Source organism: Montipora foliosa, chromosome 11 (genome assembly GCF_036669935.1).
Source record: "Montipora foliosa isolate CH-2021 chromosome 11, ASM3666993v2, whole genome shotgun sequence".
In the NCBI taxonomy this organism is placed as follows: Eukaryota; Metazoa; Cnidaria; class Anthozoa; order Scleractinia; family Acroporidae; genus Montipora; species Montipora foliosa.
Window position 1 is genome coordinate 39811046 of NC_090879.1, and position 17535 is coordinate 39828580.

The 17535-nt window shown below is 42.5% G+C and overlaps 1 protein-coding gene and 1 pseudogene across 1 annotated transcript in view; one reads left to right on the top strand and one right to left on the bottom strand.

The window, feature by feature from the left end:
• Positions 1-17535, top strand: part of LOC137977664 (uncharacterized) — a 68234-nt gene that overhangs the window by 24786 nt on the left and 25913 nt on the right. The window lies entirely within an intron of this gene.
• LOC137975435 (uncharacterized) lies at positions 8761-12106 on the bottom strand (annotated as a pseudogene).

Below are 17535 nucleotides of genomic sequence, written 5' to 3' on the forward strand. Positions count from 1 at the left end.
TTTTATTAAACTTTGCCACACAAAAAATATGTCGCTGAAGGTTTTCATTGGCGACGCGTACAATCAAGAATTAGCAAAATGATTCTTGAAGAAATTTAAGCAAATCAGAGTTGAGTTGCCGAGAAAAATGTATGTTAATACTAATTTAACATATGTTAACATATTTACCTCTGATATGCACTCTTAAGAAGAAGATATAAGGAGCATGCTGTTACTTGGTGCGCCCTTCGGGTCCATGTAACACTTGTTGCCTTAAGAAAAGACTCTGCTGTTCCTGGAGTTACTTCATATGCGTCTACTGAAGCAACTGTCCAACCACTCCCCTCGAGCCAATATCCGATAACTTTCAGGAACGCCATCTCAATATTAAGACCCACGAAGACTATTACAAACTTACTCTCTCCGTAGTCACTTGGCCACTGCCACTGGATTTCTTTAGCCACTGCAAATAACAGTTGGTCAAAGGCAATAACTGGAACTTTCCCAGCGTTCAGTTGCTCTATGGAGAGCTTTATAACCGCCATCGCATGCCTTATCATTGTAACAGATTTGGCTTGATAAGGGAAAAGGGGCAGTAGCGCAGAGATCGCGACAGACGAAGGAGAGGCACATGACGGTTGGTGCGAGTGAAAAGCCGCCCAAGATACAGGGGTGTTTTTATCCGTTTCTTGGCCTGTCACTAATGTACTTGCTTGATCAAGCCAAGAATATTCGTCTACTATAGCGCGACGGAAGTTGGTTTCATCTGACTTGAGTTGAGATGTAGTGGGCGGGAGCTGCCGTTTATATGTCGGTGCTTCTACCGGGGCGACGTCAGTATAGGTAGATAGAAGTTCCTTTATGACGGTCTTGTCCCTGCTGTCGCTAATGTTGATCCGTTCTCGCGCAGTACCAGGATTGTGAGCAGATGAGTGCTGGAAGAATGAAATTCCAGTACCATGGAGTGAATCCTTCACAGTGGTAGAGCTAGGGTTGTGATCTATATTGTCCACTGCGGCTGTGGTAATAAACGAAGACGGAGATTGTCTTCATGGTATCGGCGACAAACCTCATTTCCAAGCTGTGTGGATATACTTAAGACCCTGTCATACGAAATGGAAATTCCAAGGTTGTATAGTCTCAACTAGATCGCGACTACATGTCTGCATGTATGGATAACCCGACGTAAATTGGGAGCAGGGATTCTCGAGATTTGTTTCGGCGTTTCCGTTTGACTTCCCCCTCACGACGATGTACATAAGTGTTGAATTGGACTAACTGTGCAATCGTAAGAGCTGCCTGACCCTTCGAAACACTCTCTGCTTGGTCGTTGATGTTTTGTCCAAGTAAAATCATTTTCAGAAAAGAAAGCAAGGACTGGGGAACGAACCTAACCTGACAGTTCTCATCAAACGATCTGTTAAACGAGTAGTTATTGCCTAGTATGTCTTTTCGAATTATTGCTGCTAAGTGCAGTCCTTCGTCATCCAGATCTTCTTTCTGTCTCTTTTGAAGCACGTTACCTACGTCCTCACGAAATACCAAGTAAACATCACGCCCCTTGTTGAAATATTCCAGGCTAGGTACTTGGTGAACAATCCATTCTTTAAGATGATAAGTGTTTAACTTTGCAGTCGTCTTCATACCAAGCTGTTCCAGGGCAGAGGTGTAAATCTTGGCAAGGTCTGCTAACCTGAAGGTGGGAAGTTCGACTCCAGTCTTTCAAAATTCTTCAGTAAATGTAACTACTTCTGCCATGGCAATGCCTTCTAGCCGTTGAGGCTTCTCCTCCTCTGGGATGTTTTCTTTTCGTGCATACTCAGCTCTTCTATAAAGCGTTGTTAAGCACATTCCATGATAACGTGCCACTAGTGCGATAAGATCTCCCCCACCAAGTTTAGCTAAAAGCTTCTCATCATTAAGTAAAGTAGTGCATTCTCAAACTCGAGCATCCAATTCCATAATTGAGACTTTGTGAAACGGCCCTTTTTCAGATTCGCATATAAAACAAGATGCTGGGGAATCTTTCGTATAACAAGCAGCATTTGATCGGGTAAATTTCCCACCTGCTCCAAGATGTTCTTGGGCTTCAGATTGTCTTTTCTGAGCTTGTTTTAGTCGAGTGGAATTGTTCTCTGAGTGTCTTATAACCGGCTTCTTTTTCCTGTCGTTTGGATTGTGCAGGGCATCGCAGCTTTTCCTTAATCGATTGCTGGCAGATAACACACAATTTCCAATCCGTTTTGTCAGCACTGCCTGGGTTATCCATCTGAGCTGTCAACATGAAATTAACAAGCGTATAAATTTTCTTTAGCTTTGAAAGAATAGTAAAAAGGAAAAAAACGACTTGCATAAGGAACCAGTGAAATAGAAAAATCATAAGATCACAATCGTGGGTCATGTTTAAGCGCACAATAATTATAATAAAAATCTCATTTGAATATTAGACTGCGTACTTGTTGGAGGAAGGTCGTTTTATGACTTCACATAACAGCGTTATACTTACATTTGCCAGTTGTTTGTTTTGTGTAGCACAGATACGTTCTTTTATCTTTTATCTTTTTGCATCCTTGGATTAATTGCAATTAAAATAAATTTAGAATGACAGAGTTCTGTTACATAAATCAAAGAACTCATTTCTCCTTTTCGAATACTTTCAGTTCGTGCAGAGACGAAATATTGATCTTTCTCCAGGCATTCAAGCATGTCTTTTCTGCATTCATCCCATCATTATTGAGTGTAAACATGAAAAAGAACTTAAATGTTGTAAAAGCAAAACCTTTCCTAACTTTTTTCGGGTTCAAAAACTAAGCACAGTCACCCAAAACAAAATGGCTGAACTGATATGCAAATTAGTTTGACCGCAAAGCATTCTGGGTATACCACATTTTCCAAATAGCTAGCAATAAAAGGGATTTCCGTCTTCAAAATATCACATTTTTTAGAACCAGGGAGACAGAACTGATCAAGGCTTCGTTTTATGAATTTTAGTAATTTTTGTAGAAGACTGAAGATTCGCAGGGCAGCGATAATAGTGAATTCAAAGACTAGACCAGGTGGATTTAATGGAATTTCCAGCGTTAAAATCGCTGAAAAGGTAAGGTTATTGTCGAAGCGATGCTGCAATTGCGTGTCTTCACCACGTTCCTTTGATCTCACATTATTGTGTTTTCCGTCAAAATATTCGCTTGTTTTCGCTTTCGCTCGAACACATTTACCTTTATTACATGTCCAGTGAATAGTTTTATCCTCTGGGATGAATTTTCCGTCGAAAAATCGGTTATTTGGGCGGTCAGTGTAAAACGCAGACTGCAGATTGCAGACCGGGGGTAAAATGCAGACTGACAGTAAAATAAATATTAATAATAAAAAAACGAGTCATAAGGATAAAATAAAGATTGTTTGAAAGACAATCCTGTTTTACATCTGTCAACTACTCACATTATCATGACTGCAGGTCGCTGCACCTTTTGGGGATGCGATCGTACGCGTTGAAATCATCTGAGCTTTGTTTTTGTGCTTCCAGAAGCATTGCAACGTTCGAAATTATTTGTCACACCGGTACATTGAGGGAAATCGATCGAAAAACCAACAATTATTACTTCGAATACCTGAATAATCTCGGTTGCCTTTTTTTGGGGCAACGAAATGCACAAAGAATTTCATGTATTCCGAGCAATTAGGACGCGGGGATTTCATTGGTTAAGCCATGCGTGATAACCCCTAGGGAGAGGTTATAATTGAAAATTACATCTTCCAGATGCAAAACAAACGAACTTGTGAACTAAAGGATAAACATAACGTACACGAAAGCGAATGAAAGGATCCTAATAAGAAATTTTTACACCTCAGTCATACTGGCTTAAGCCGACTGAATTGAAATGTTAAATGGTTGCAAAATCCACGTTATCTCTGTCTTTGTTAATTGGTATTGTAACCATGCGTGTCAAAATAAATTGAGTTATTGGGTAATTACTCGATTACTTTGTTCAGTGCAGCAAAATGGACAGTTGAATTACGGGGTGGTGACTTCTTTGCCTAAAAGCAACTCACTTAACGAAACTATCCTTTTTCCAACAACAACAAGGATTCAAACAGCTTCAATTCTTACAGAGTTCGATGAAAATCCGGATTTAAAACATGCGGTGGGGCAACCAAAGCGGTGGGACCTGCGTTGCGGTTTCAGTGTGAAAGTACAAACGGCTACTAACACTCTTATAACTCTTTTTTCATCATTATTTTATTAACCCGCAGTCTGCAGTCTGCATTTTACCCTCAGTCTGCGTTTTACACTGACTGGTTATTTGGGTGGTTTTTGGCAACAGAGGTTAATTATTCATAATGCGATTGCTTCCGTTGCCGTTAGCAATGGGTCGCAAATTTGACACTTTTATCGCATTATCACATTACGCATTGAATCCACGTTATCCACATGTATTATTCCTAAAAATCTAAAAATATTCGTGCCTCGTCAGTTTTCGGTCGAATTTATGTCCAAGAAAGCAGATAAATTGCAGAAAATATTAGTTTTGCATCCAAAAATTCGTAATCAACACTAAAATTTTGCCTGGAAAACATATTTTACTGTTATTTTTCTTAAATTTTTTCGTTCAACTTTCGCTTTTATAAAATGTTTCAGTTGTCTGTAAATAAGTTATATGCTGTTGGAAAGTTTATTTTCTTAGCTTTAAAATGATGTATTTTTTCCCCCTAACTTTAAATATTTTTTGAGAAAAAAAAAACATATTTTGGCGATGGCTGATTTACCGCGGTTTTCTCGCGGTTGGGAAAGTAGGAAAAAGAGTTCGGCCGGTAGCCAGGTTTTTAACCTCAGAAAAGGATCTGTTTCATCGTACGAACGTGTGAGGACCTGTGAGCCAAAGGGCCTCTGCTGGTATGACTTCTGGGTGACCCCTTAATAACTTCTTACTAACCGAGCACGAGGGCCGTACTGCCAGGGAAATATTGGCCCGAGGTCGTGGCAGTACAGACTGAGCGCAGCGAGGTCCGTACAAAAGTGACCCAGGGCCAGGTAGGGCCAGTTGCTGAGTATTATACTACTTTTACCACCCCACAAAAAATATTTCTTTGAACACAATTCCTCCTCTGCATACCAAATATCTATGTTGTGGTTTTAATTTATTCTTTGTGTGATTTTCCTTTGTTTTACATACCCAGTGCTGGAAATAATTTTTCTTTATTCAGAGGACATATGTCCTTTCAAATCTTCCTTTTGGTCGGACATCTGACAAATTGGACCGGAAATAATTTATTGACTGACAGCACCTTGAAGAAGACTCAAGATGTGCTGGTGACACGTTCGGTCATCGTGTCCGATCATAATGTGAAATTGGCCAGAATCTAGTCGGACAATGTCCGATGACCAACTGTTATTTCCAGCACTGCATATCTAATCATGGAAGACTTTTCTCGCAAAGGAAAACAAAAAACAAACGGAATAAATATGAAAGTAAAGCATTGGATTAAAAAAAAGCCACTTCACGGGGGTGGGGCAAGGTAATTTTGTGGCCTGTGAAATGACTGACGAATGGTCTGCCCATGTCGAGCAGGGAGATGGGCCCTTCCAACTACAAAGATGGAGCTGTCTTTTCTCTGATTGATGTGCAGTCTGTGTAGACGCAGTGGGTGGTTGCGTGCATCATCACCTCCATCTTCATCAGACTCTGCCCTTTTGTCAAATGAGGGATAGACCTCTTCAGAATAACGCTCATTTAAAGTCCAATAATAGAAAGGTAAATCTGTGTCCATCCTGTTGCAAAATTCCCTGAAATTAAAAAATAATTAATAATGTACCAAATAAGATCATACACCCCATGAATAGCAAAAAATATTGATGTTTTAGCTTTTGGATTTTTATCAAAAGAAAAAATTTGTATGTTCATGAAAGTTGCCTGCCGTGCAGGTGTGATGAGAGAAAGTTGTCTTTTTTCACACCATGGGTGCAGTGCTTGTAGGCCAACATACATCAGGAGAACAGGTATAATTATCATTGATGCGAAAGTTTCCGTACCCTCACCTTCAATAACACTGTTTATCACATTAAAGGGAACGCTATGAATGCTCTTACCTCACACTCTTTGGCCAGTAGGTCTTAAACATTTTCAACGTGAAAATTGGACCAAGGTCTCGATGGGTGACACAGAAGTAAAACTCCAGGTCGTCTGTCTCAGCAGCACGAGGATGTTCCTCATACCCAATCTCCTGGTTCTCAATGCGCCTCAGCTCCTGGCTCTCAATATGTGTTGTCACTTCTACAACAGTCTCCCTTGAGAATCCTCTTATACCAGCAACAGGCCTTGTAAAGAACACCAGATTAAGTCAGCTGTACACTTTTTAAGTATATTGTCCATCAATACATCACTAATTCCTTGAAACATAATTTTGTGGCTGCACTATATAAGCTATGTACATGTATATCTGATCGTATTCGTAAAAAACATGCATGCGTTGACTCAAAGACAGTCCCATGGGCCAGAAGTTCTCTGACCACCCCCCCCCCCCCTGGCTAGGGGATTGGTCCGTCATGCATGCACGTGGCATGGACCACTCCAGTTAGGTGCCATCTTATCATAAAGCCCTCAAGCAGGGTCAACAACTGAGTAAAATACTAAGGAGCACAGTCAATATCAAGGGAATTTAACGCTGAAAACTCAATTAAGGCTATCTAAGTGGGGGTGTCAGTGCAAGATACCCTCCCCTACACCCTGCTTTTGACAGCAGGCCCCCAGCAAACCACCAGCAGGTAAGTCAGTGCCTGGGAAATGTTCCAGGCCTGCCCCCCCCCCCCCCCCCTTCCTGCCTTACCCCAGATCTGTGCTCTGCTAGGATCCAGGCGAAATCTTAGCGGGCATGTTTTTGCAAAATCGTTAAGTTATATTTAGCTCTTATTAACCGAGCAGGAGGTCTGTTTGGGAGAATCTTGAACGAAATCTGGGCCGCTTTCAATATCGATTTCAGCCAAACAAATTCATAAATTTGGTAGGTGCCAGTACTTGCGAGAAAGAGCCATATGCATGTAATACAAATATATAAATATATAATAAATGTAAATGCAATGTCATCCCAATCATTTTTAGTTCACTTCCTTGTTAAATACAAATGCATGAGTGCATTACTGAATGACACGTTTGTTCACCATAAGAGGCCATTGCCCAGCTGGTTTTAAAATGCAAACCTAAGGGTGTAATAAGGAATGACAGAAATGCTTGCGTGTCATCAGATTTCTGTTATTGTTATTGTTCAGCTTTTCTTAGAATTCTCTACCAAACTCTCAAAATACCTGTTAATGTCAATGGTGGAGAAATCGTAATTCTCACTATGCCAAGGCATCCAATCATCTCGAATGAAGTTTAGCATCTGGTAGTTATAATGAGACCTCTGCAGTTTGCTCAAGCCTCTGCCATCTGAAGCCTCATGCCACTGTGCAATGGTACGTACATAAGAAGCTTCCAAGTTATAACCATGTTGGGAATTAGATAATTGCCTGACAACACAATGTTTTCCTGATAAACTCGCGCTAAAATCACTCACTCCCAATAGAATTTTAAACAGACATATTTGTCTCTCACGATGTCCCGATCTCGATTACAACACACTTCGATTTCTGGAACAAAGATACTGCAAATTGTACAATGTGTTCTCTGATTGGTTAAAGTTACTAACGATGACAGGTTCGATGCCTATTCCTTTCCGGTCAACCAAACAACCAAATTCTATACACATTAAAAATGTTTTGATTACGTAAACACACGATTTCCGACACCCTCCCCCCTTTTGCCTCGAGAGAGCAAATGTCCACAAAACTTAAAACTGTTGGAAAATCAGTCATGATCATCAAATAATTATTATATGCATTGTTCACTGTTCATTGTTCATTTATATCCTGGATGCGAAATCTAGCTGCCTTTGCAGCATCCCGTCTCGGCCTGTAGACTGGTGCATCTGCACTGAGGGTCTTTGGTGGGGTCTGGACTGATGTGTCACAGCTTAACTCAAGTGGATACAAATGCTGAATTGGGCGCGCCAGTTGTGACTTTCTGGACTTTAGCTTAGCTCCACAAATCACGCCATCACGGCCGGTAATTAGGTCTTCAACGACTCCCAACTTCCAGTGTGCTCGGTTCCTCTCTTCTGATTTGATGATAACGACTTCTCCCTTGGATGGATAGGTCATGTCTCCTTTGTGCTTCAGCCGATGTCTCTCTCTCAGTCCACGAAGGTATTCTCTTGTCCACCGTGACCATAGTGTATCTTTGCACTTCCTCAAATACTTAGCTCTCTTCCGCAGGTCATGTTCCTCGATGCGATGAGGCTCTAACTCTGGTAGCATGTTGGGTTGACCATGCAGGAAGGAACTCGGCGTCAGGATGGGTAGCTGAATGTCTTCATCCATGTAACTCAGTGGTCTGTTGTTGAGTGCCACTTCTATGTCCAACAGTATCTCTTGAAGTTCAGCCCAGGACAGCAGGCCATTTCCAATACACTTGTAAAGAGCTCCCTTGGCGAGTCCCACCATTCTCTCAAATTGCCCTCCCCACCACGGTGCACGACTCAAATTGAACTGCCACTTGATCCCTTGGTAGGCGAGGAAATTCTGGAACCTTTCATCTTGCATCACTTCCTTGATCCACTGGGCGGCACCAACGAAGGTTCTTCCATTGTCTGAATACACCTTATGCCTTTCCTTCTGTCTTCACGTTCTTACGGTACTTCAACGGTCCCTCGTAATTGACGCCGACGACTTGAAAGGGCGTTTGACCTTCAGTCCGATCCTCTGGGAGGCCTCCTTGGGGAGGGGATGAAAATGCTTGTGCTTGAAACCGCCGACAGCCGTGGCAACTCTTCACGATTCTTTTGGTCAATCTTCTTAGGCACGGAACCCATGGTACTGACAACTCCCATGTGGAGCGTTCCAAGATGCACTTGTGTTATGAGCTTCTCTGTGAAGCGCTGAGTATCGGGCAAATACACCGGAAAATGCCCTTGGATTCTGCCTCGACATTCCAATACGCCGTCTTGGTTTGGTTGTAGATTCAGTTGCAACCGATCTTCTTGATAATGCTTATCCGCTGTGGCTCTTGTCTGGACTCTTTTCACCCAAAAGATTCTCGCTTTGTTAGTTTCTTCAGTGGTCAGCGGTCCCTTTAGACTTCCTATCTTTTTTGAACGGATGTTATGGACAAACCGCATTATCCACGCACAGATTCTCATCGTCTTCCAGTAGGTAAACTTCTCAAGAAGGGTGTCTAGCTCATCTGTAGTTGCTATCGCCACAGCAAAGACTTCTCGCGTTGCTTTCACTTCTGCCATTGATTCATCTGATGCCTTGGTCACAATATCTGGAGGCCAGCACGCTTTGTTGTTCAACCACTTCGGTCCGTTGCACCAAGATGGATGGTTTAGCACTTCTCCACCACGGCTTCCAAGGTCAGCAGGGTTCTTCGAGGTCCCTACGTACCGCCAGATCACTTCTGAATGTGCTTGTATTTTCTCAACTCTGTTCCTCACAAACTGCTTATATGTGCCTGGGGATCTGATCCAGTGCAGGGCAACGGTGCTGTCAAGCCAGCAGTACTTTTCCATTAGGGGAAATCCATCTAGGGCTGAGGCCACGTTTGCCAAGAGATTCACCGCCATATGTCCAGACACCAATTCTAGCCAAGGGATCGTCAGTCCCCTTTTGGAGAGTCTCGCTCTCGCTGCCACAAGTCCCTGATTGACGACTGACTCTTGAACGACTACAGCATACACAGCCACGGCCACGCCTTTACCACTGGCATCACCAAAGGCGTGCAACTCGATTGATTAAATGTGCTCTTGATAGGCTGCTAAGGACCTTGGGACTGTAAGCTGCTCAGGAAGTCGCTCCTCCCATCGGGTCCAACTCTGCATCAACTCTCTGGGTAGCTTTGCATCCCAGTTTAGCTTGGCGTCACACACGTCACGGTAGAGGAGCTTACACCCCCAACGAGATAGGAGAGGCCAGTCCCAATGTGTCAAAGATCTTCGCCACTTTGCTTAAGATTCCCCGCTTGCTAGGATCAGCCTTCTCTTGTGGAAAACTCACGCCGACTGTATCGTTTTCTTTGTCCCATGGCAAACCAAGCAGGGTAGCTCCTTGCCTTCCGGGTACGTTTAACTGCTCTTTTGCGTACGTTCCTTCCTCGATCGAGACTGGTTCTGACGCGGCTGATTCTAACTCTTTCACATTCGAATGCCATTTATGCAACTCGAAGGTGCCCTTGGCGAATATGTTCTGAGAAGCTGATTTGATCTCTTTTGCCTTTTCACTTGTAGGGCCACCACTGCTCCGGTCGTCTACGTACAAGCTTCGTTCAATTTCGCTGACAATGTCTGGGTAGTTTTGTCTGCAACTCTCCAACAGGTGTTGAATTACGCCTCCCAGGAGGAACGGCGATGATGTCAGACCGAAAAGGGCTCTAGTAAACCTCAGCGTCTCCACTGTTTGACTGTTTGGGTCCTTCAACCAATGAAATCTTAGGGCATCACGGTCTTGCTCTTTGATTCGGACTTGGAGGAAAGCTTGCTTGATGTCTCCTGTCACTGCAACTGGATGAAATCGAGAACGAACTAGGACACTCCAGAGCTTGATTTGAAGAGGTGGGCCAGGATTTAAACACTGACGCGTCATACACTACACATACCACTGCCTTGTGGGGGATGTAAAATTTGTGCTGCCCAGTTGCAGGTCCGCTAACTCTCTCGACTATTCCGGTCTTGATTTGGTCTTGGATCACTTGATCGTAACGCTCTATTGTTCCTTGGCTGCGTAGCTTCTTTACGAGGCGGGTTAACCTGCAAAGACTGCCTGCTTCGTTGCTTGGTAGGTGTGGGTGGTTCCCGTTCCATGGAAGGCTAGTTTCGTACCAACCCTCTTTGTCTCGTCTAAGTTGCTCCTTGAACTCGGAATACCCCTCCTCTTGATCACCAGTTGCACAATCCGGGAGTCCAAGTACGTCCAGTCTGCACAAGTTGTCGTAATCCACTGTTGATGTTTGAGTCAGGAACATTGGAGACAGATCCACTTCCTTGCCTGGTGAAATAATGGTCCATCCAAACTTGGTTTTTTCGGCGATAGGCTCGTGTGCGGCTCCAATAAGAGGTGCTGTTTCAGTCTTTATCTTGGTGTAGTCACACCCCCCCAAGATAAGGTGCACTGGAAGGAATTCCTTTGTGTCCATATCGTCCATCTTCACTCCCTTTAAGTGGTCGTACCTTTCCAGGACCTGATGGTAGTGAGGGTTTTCCAGGGATAAAAGCTGTTTTTTGTTTACCAAGGTCACGTCCGTTTCAAGGAGGAAATCGCCCTTCATTGATCTTATCTGGACCTTGAAGATCTCTACAGGCTTAGTAACCACTCCCATCATCATTTCGATCTGTCGTACTTCTCTTTGATGAGGACAAATCTTTAGGCGATCAAGTAACGCTGCTGAAGCGTACGAACTTCCGGCACCGGTGTCTGCCAACGCACGACACTTAACTCCCAGCACTTCCACTACGACGACCGGATAAATCACAGTTTGTCTTTCCATTGTAGTCGCTGTCATTAGCTGGTTAGTAACGCTGTTGCAGATGGACATGTGATGTCTTCTCTGACAAATGTGGCACAAGGAACGGCTTTTACAATCCTCAGCTCTGTGTTTGCTTCCGGTACAATTGAAACAGAGGCGTTTGTTGCTAAGGACTTTCTCGCGATCATCGACGGTGACAACCGTTTTGCAGTCAACCGATTTGTGTTCTTGCTTTCCGCAATAAACGCATCCCCGATTTCTGCCATCTCTGTCCTGTTGGATTTGAAAATTCTTGTCACGCCAGGGCTTGTCACTTTGTTTAAGTTGGATCGGGTTTCTTTCTGTCCATTTTCGGAGTTCATCCGCTAACTTTGGGAAATTCCATTCTCGCCAAGAATCGTCTGTTTGCACAAGGTCCCCTCTTATCCCTGGCAGCTTTTCGATAGTCATCCGCACGTGTCCATTCACCTCTCGCAGTTTCCCCATTGTTTCCAACGATTGCACGTTGAAAAGAAGCTTCTCGTAGAAATCGTGGATTCTAGCTGGTGGATTCCACCAATTGTAGGCAAAGACATGATGTTTTCCACGTACGAGTTCACAACTTCGCTTATTTGGCCATACTTTCTTGTCAGAATGTTCTTCGCACGCTCGTATCCCTCTGATGAAAAGGGCAAGCCGTCGATTTCCGTTCGTATCTTGGGGTCTACAAGTTCCTTTAAGTAGGAGTACTTCGTCACGCCAGCCATTTCTGCCTTGTCGATCTTGGTTTCAAACTGACTCCAGAACCGGGGCCAACTGTTAAATCGCCTCTAAACTTTGTAATAACAAGCTTAGGAAGCTTGGCGGTCTTTGCGGCTTGAGTCGAGGTTGGTTCCATGGTCTTCGCTTGTTTTGTCTCCTCGATTTTCTTCTCATATGTCAACCTCATCTCCAGTTGTGTATGTTAAAACGCAAGCTGTTTTTGTAGATCTCGCTCTGCCGGCTCCTCTTTGCTTTCCTTCGCTTGCATCCTTGTCTTATAATTCATTTGAAGGAGTCTATCCGATAAATGTGTGATCTCCTCGTCAGCAGTTTCTTGTTGTGCTTCAACTGCGGCTCTCCATTCTGTTAGCTCGTCAACCTGAACGCCGCTCTCCAGTTTCGCTTGTTCGATTTTCATTTTAACACCTTCAACCTTCTTCACGATCGCTCGCAGAGCGTCCCGATGCCATTCTATCCCTTCCCTGTTCGCTTTCTCGACGATTGCTTTGATCTTCCCTTGAGCAAACTTAAGTAGCTTTAGTTGCACGTCCAACTCTGAGGTCAACGCCTCCATTGTTGTGTTGTTTGAGCTTCTTGGCTGATTCCCTCGTTTTGTTTCGTTGTTTCCCGCTCACAGTCCCGTCGGAGGTGCCACTTTGTGTTGGGAATTAGATAATTGCCTGACAACACAATGTTTTCCCGATAAACTCACGCTAAAAACACTCACTCACGATAGAATTTTAAACAGATATATTTGTCTCTCATGATGTTGCGATCTCGATTACAACACACTTCGATTTCTAGAACAAAGATACTGCAAATTGTACAATGTGTTCTCTGATTGGTTAAAGTTACTAACGATGACAGGTTCGATGCCTATCCCTTTCTGGTCAACCAAACAATCAAATCCTGTACGCATCAAAAATGTTTTGATTACGTAAACACACGATTTCCGACAACCAAGCCTTTCAAGAGAATTTACCACGTGGTATGACAAGAGCCTCTCTGCATCCTTCACACTTTGCTTTCGCTTACCAACCAGAGCAGCATGTGTCAGCCCACTCAAGGGATCAGCCAGAACGTCAGAAAATGATTCATAGTTGAGAGCACTGTAGCCTCCATTCCTTAAATGCTGTGCAATCTTTTTAAGAAGGTGGTTGTGGTCAGCTCTTTCATGGTGTACCAGACCTGTGACAGGATCTACTTCTGGGACATAAAGGTGAGATGTGAAATCTACACCCTGTAGCTTGAGCTCGTCAACCCTCTTGAGGAAAGTGTACGTAGCCACAATTCAGCGGAGCTTGTCAAGAAGAGACTCAGTTTTGTTACTCCGGAAGGGATATGGGGGTGTATCCAGGTGGTACTAGACTGCCCCTAAGGTTGGTAATGGCATCCTCCAGGCTTAGACCGCTGGCCAGTATCTGATCCAGTTCAAGGATGGCTGAAACAGGAATATCACTGTTTGGCATTTTGACAATTGGTCTACCATCTGGAGCAGCTATATAAAAAAAATTGTGAGGACAAATCAGCCTGATGGGTATCCTGATGTGAACAGCCAGCTATATAAGTCATGCAGTCAGTGCACTGATATTACATTATCGGTGCTAATCTTTATCTCCTACAGGTACTGTGCTATAGCAGTTACAGTACCTAATTGGAACACCACTGAAAGCCCTGCATAAACTGAGATGGGGACTAATGGCAATTTACATTTTCAGCACTTACTGTCAATTACAAGCAGCATTTTCAGCAAAGTTTCCCTGCTTTTTCTCCTGACACTATCTTTAGCATCATGGAAGGTGGATAGCCCTTGTTTCAACACGGGATCCTAGGGAGCAAAACTCGCCATATGTAGTAGTGCCTGCAAAAGGTATTTCCAGGGATACATTGTCTGACAAACCAGGCACGAGAAATTGAAAACAAAGTGGTCTTTACAAAGTTTTACAGTTCGCCAATCATGAATAAACCCACAAAGAGTCACAAAGGAAACGTGAGAGAGACAGAGGGAGAGGGAGAGGGAGAGGGAGTGTGTGTTACATCAGGGCCACTTACCCACAATGGACAGTTCTCTCTCTGTCATATGTTTCTTCACTTCTCTTGTGAAGTCACGAACATACTGGTCCCACAGGCTTTTGTAGGGGATGTACCTCACTGGCAAGGCATAAGGTTTCTTTTGCCGTCTTTCCTCTGAAAGCATTAATGGCTGCTGTTCTCTTTTTCTTGAATAGGTTCTGAAGGTAGCTTTTTGCATCACCAGCCATGCCCCTGAGAGATGTCTTGACAACCCTTAAATCGGCTGGTCTAACCACAACAGTAGACTCAATTATGCCTCATAGGCTAGGTTCAAGAGTTGCGCTTGTTGCAGAAGTGTCTGAAATTCAACCACATTCCAATTTGAATTTTTAAGAGTTTCCTCTGCAGTTGATGGATTTGTGAACTTCTTCCTATACTCCTCAACAGCTTCCTTGAAACCACTCTCTAAGAACTCCGCATCCCCGTCCAACTCATCAATCCACTGTCTCAACCCTGTTTCAAGCTCTGCAGAACTCTCAAGGCCTGCCAAACTGCCCACCTGATGAACTCTATCGTCATACTCCTTCCTCAGCTCCTTGGGATTAGCCTCTTTGAGTTCATCAAATGCCGCCAGCTATGAAATAAACAAATACATACAACTCTAATAAGGCTACTGACCTTACCCTCTTTTATTTTACAATCTCTTTATTAGAAATACTAAGAACAATGGACAAATAAGTGAAGCTAAACTGGGAAAAAAAGCAATAATCTTACAACAACTGAATAATCTGAATATACGATACCTTGCAACAAACACGAAAGGTAATAATATTATTAAGTTAATCTTTCACTTAGGGTGCTGATTTGGTATACTGCATCTAGAATAGAAGAGGTGTCTGTTTCAGTGGACACCATGTATTAGGCATAATAATGCATTACCTGCACCTCTGTACTTGAGGTAAACAGTGACTTTTGGTTCCTTCTTTGTTGGGTAGTTTTGCTGGTGCAAGGTACGCTGACTCGTGCCTAAAAGACAAGTTCACATGACATGCTGTTTAGCCAATAAGGGAAACTAGATATTTGATATTATGTCACAGGTCAAGAAATGAACAAAACTCATTCAAACTGTACAAATCCAGAACTAATTACAAATTGTTTTATTTTACCTTCATGGGATCTCTTATGTCTTGTGGATCCAAGGCACTCCACATAGGGCCTGCCAAACGTCTCTGGAATCTCTCTGGAAACTCGGTAAGCATCGTCTCCTGCAACATTTTGAAATCCTATGGTTCTTTAATCTAGTCAGTAAAGGAAAAGTATTACCTTGGGTTTAAATCTTAACAAATGACAATTAATATATCATTGTCACTAAATATGAGGTGCCTTATCAAAGCATTTTTAATTCGGCTATCCATGTTCAGTTGTGCAGGGGTGAAGGTCTAGCCAACTAACATACAGTCCTTTCAGTGGCATGCCTGTAAACTAGCTAAGCTTAGTGCTTGTATAGCTAAGTGTATGAGCACTACAAATAAGATTTAAATTTACAATTTTTTCAATACAGCCAGTATGGCATTTCAACAAACAATTACAAGTAACACCTAAGTTGATTCACATCCAACACCAACAAGGTGCAACATATCAATGTATGAGGAAAATGCATTGCTGATGTGCTTTCCTTGTGGGACACAACGAAAGAAGAGTTAGAGTGCTTCATGTTACAAGCAAACAGGCATCATCCTACCATTAAACTCACCGCTAAAACATCTCAGAAAGAAATAAACTACCCAGACAGTAAAGTATTTAGATTCCACTAGGAGTCTGTCTTAGACACTGGTACACATTTTAAACAAACTGAAACTTTTCAGTACACACACGCCCTGGTCATTCTCTGGGATGAGGTAAAAGGCTTTATTAAAGGGGGAGACCTTCTTCTAACAACAAATTCTTCAGGAACACTCTTTGAAGAAAAGAACAATTATTAATTTCACGTCGTGATTACGTGAATGAGGCTACCCAGACAACTAAGTCGAAAAGATCCTTACATAAGTCAATTTTACTTGGAGAAAATGCATGCTACAGAAAAACAAAAAAGGTGCAAAAAACATATGGGCTTTTGTCACACAATACAACCCATCAGTGCCAAATTTCAAGAAGAATTTAATGCTCAGCAAATGTCATATCATCTAGAAACAACCCCTGCTTCAAGAGATTTATTGAGAACTACCCATTATCCCTTACAAAAGAGGCAGGTCTTTATAAATATACTCTTACAACCAAAACTACATAACTAAAACAACATCATGAAACCCAAAGGAGTTGTGTCAGGCCTGACAACACTTTTTAACATCTGTACATATTAAGGTAACCTACTTGCATAACATTGGTGCAAGTGAAAAAGTCAATGCAATACTGCATGAGCCCAAACGGCATTCTGTTGAGTGGGATGAGAGGTTCAGACTTGTCTGGGCGATCATTAGCTAGCATCTGACAAAATTTAATAACCAAGTTGATTTTGTTATTGATCTCAAGCCTCTTCATCTCTGCTAATGATAACTGAACAAAGCCAGGTACATTTGATGTAAGACCTTTCTTTGATGCAAGCCATGAGTACAGCTGTTCAACTATGCTTAGAGTGTTTAGGTCTTTTACTTCATTGAAAACCCTTAACAAAAGCTGCATCAAGTTCACATTTGGTCCCAACAGTAGAAGACCTTCCATAATCAAATCCATGAGCGGAGTTGGAGTAAGGCAGCTTAATTTGCCAGCTAGTGATGGTGAAAAATTCAGGCTATCAGATCAGTAGCACAGTTCCGATGTACTTTTGTGTAACACGGGTCAAAATCTTAACATTTCTCAAAGTTCCCCATTTTGCTGTACATGTGTCAGAAAAAGCAAGAAAACACGTTGTTACAAAAACATGTCATTTTGGTCAACACAGACCCATTGAAACCATTTTTTTGCTTGACCCACGATGCATTGCAGCCCTCCCTCTTTTTTAAAAAAAAACCTCTATTTACACTGTATTTATAGGAAATTTTGAGTAAAAATAATATCTGAATTGTTATTTACAAAATTCAATCACAGAGATGATCATCCAAAGGAACTTCATATATTGATTTTCCTCTCTTTCTCTTTGACAGTAGTGTTCCACAGATATATCGAATGGTTCCTGGAAAGACAGCAGCTGTGTTGTCATTAAATTTATATGTTCGGTCTATTATGTTCTCTCTTAAAAAGAAATTTCCTAGAG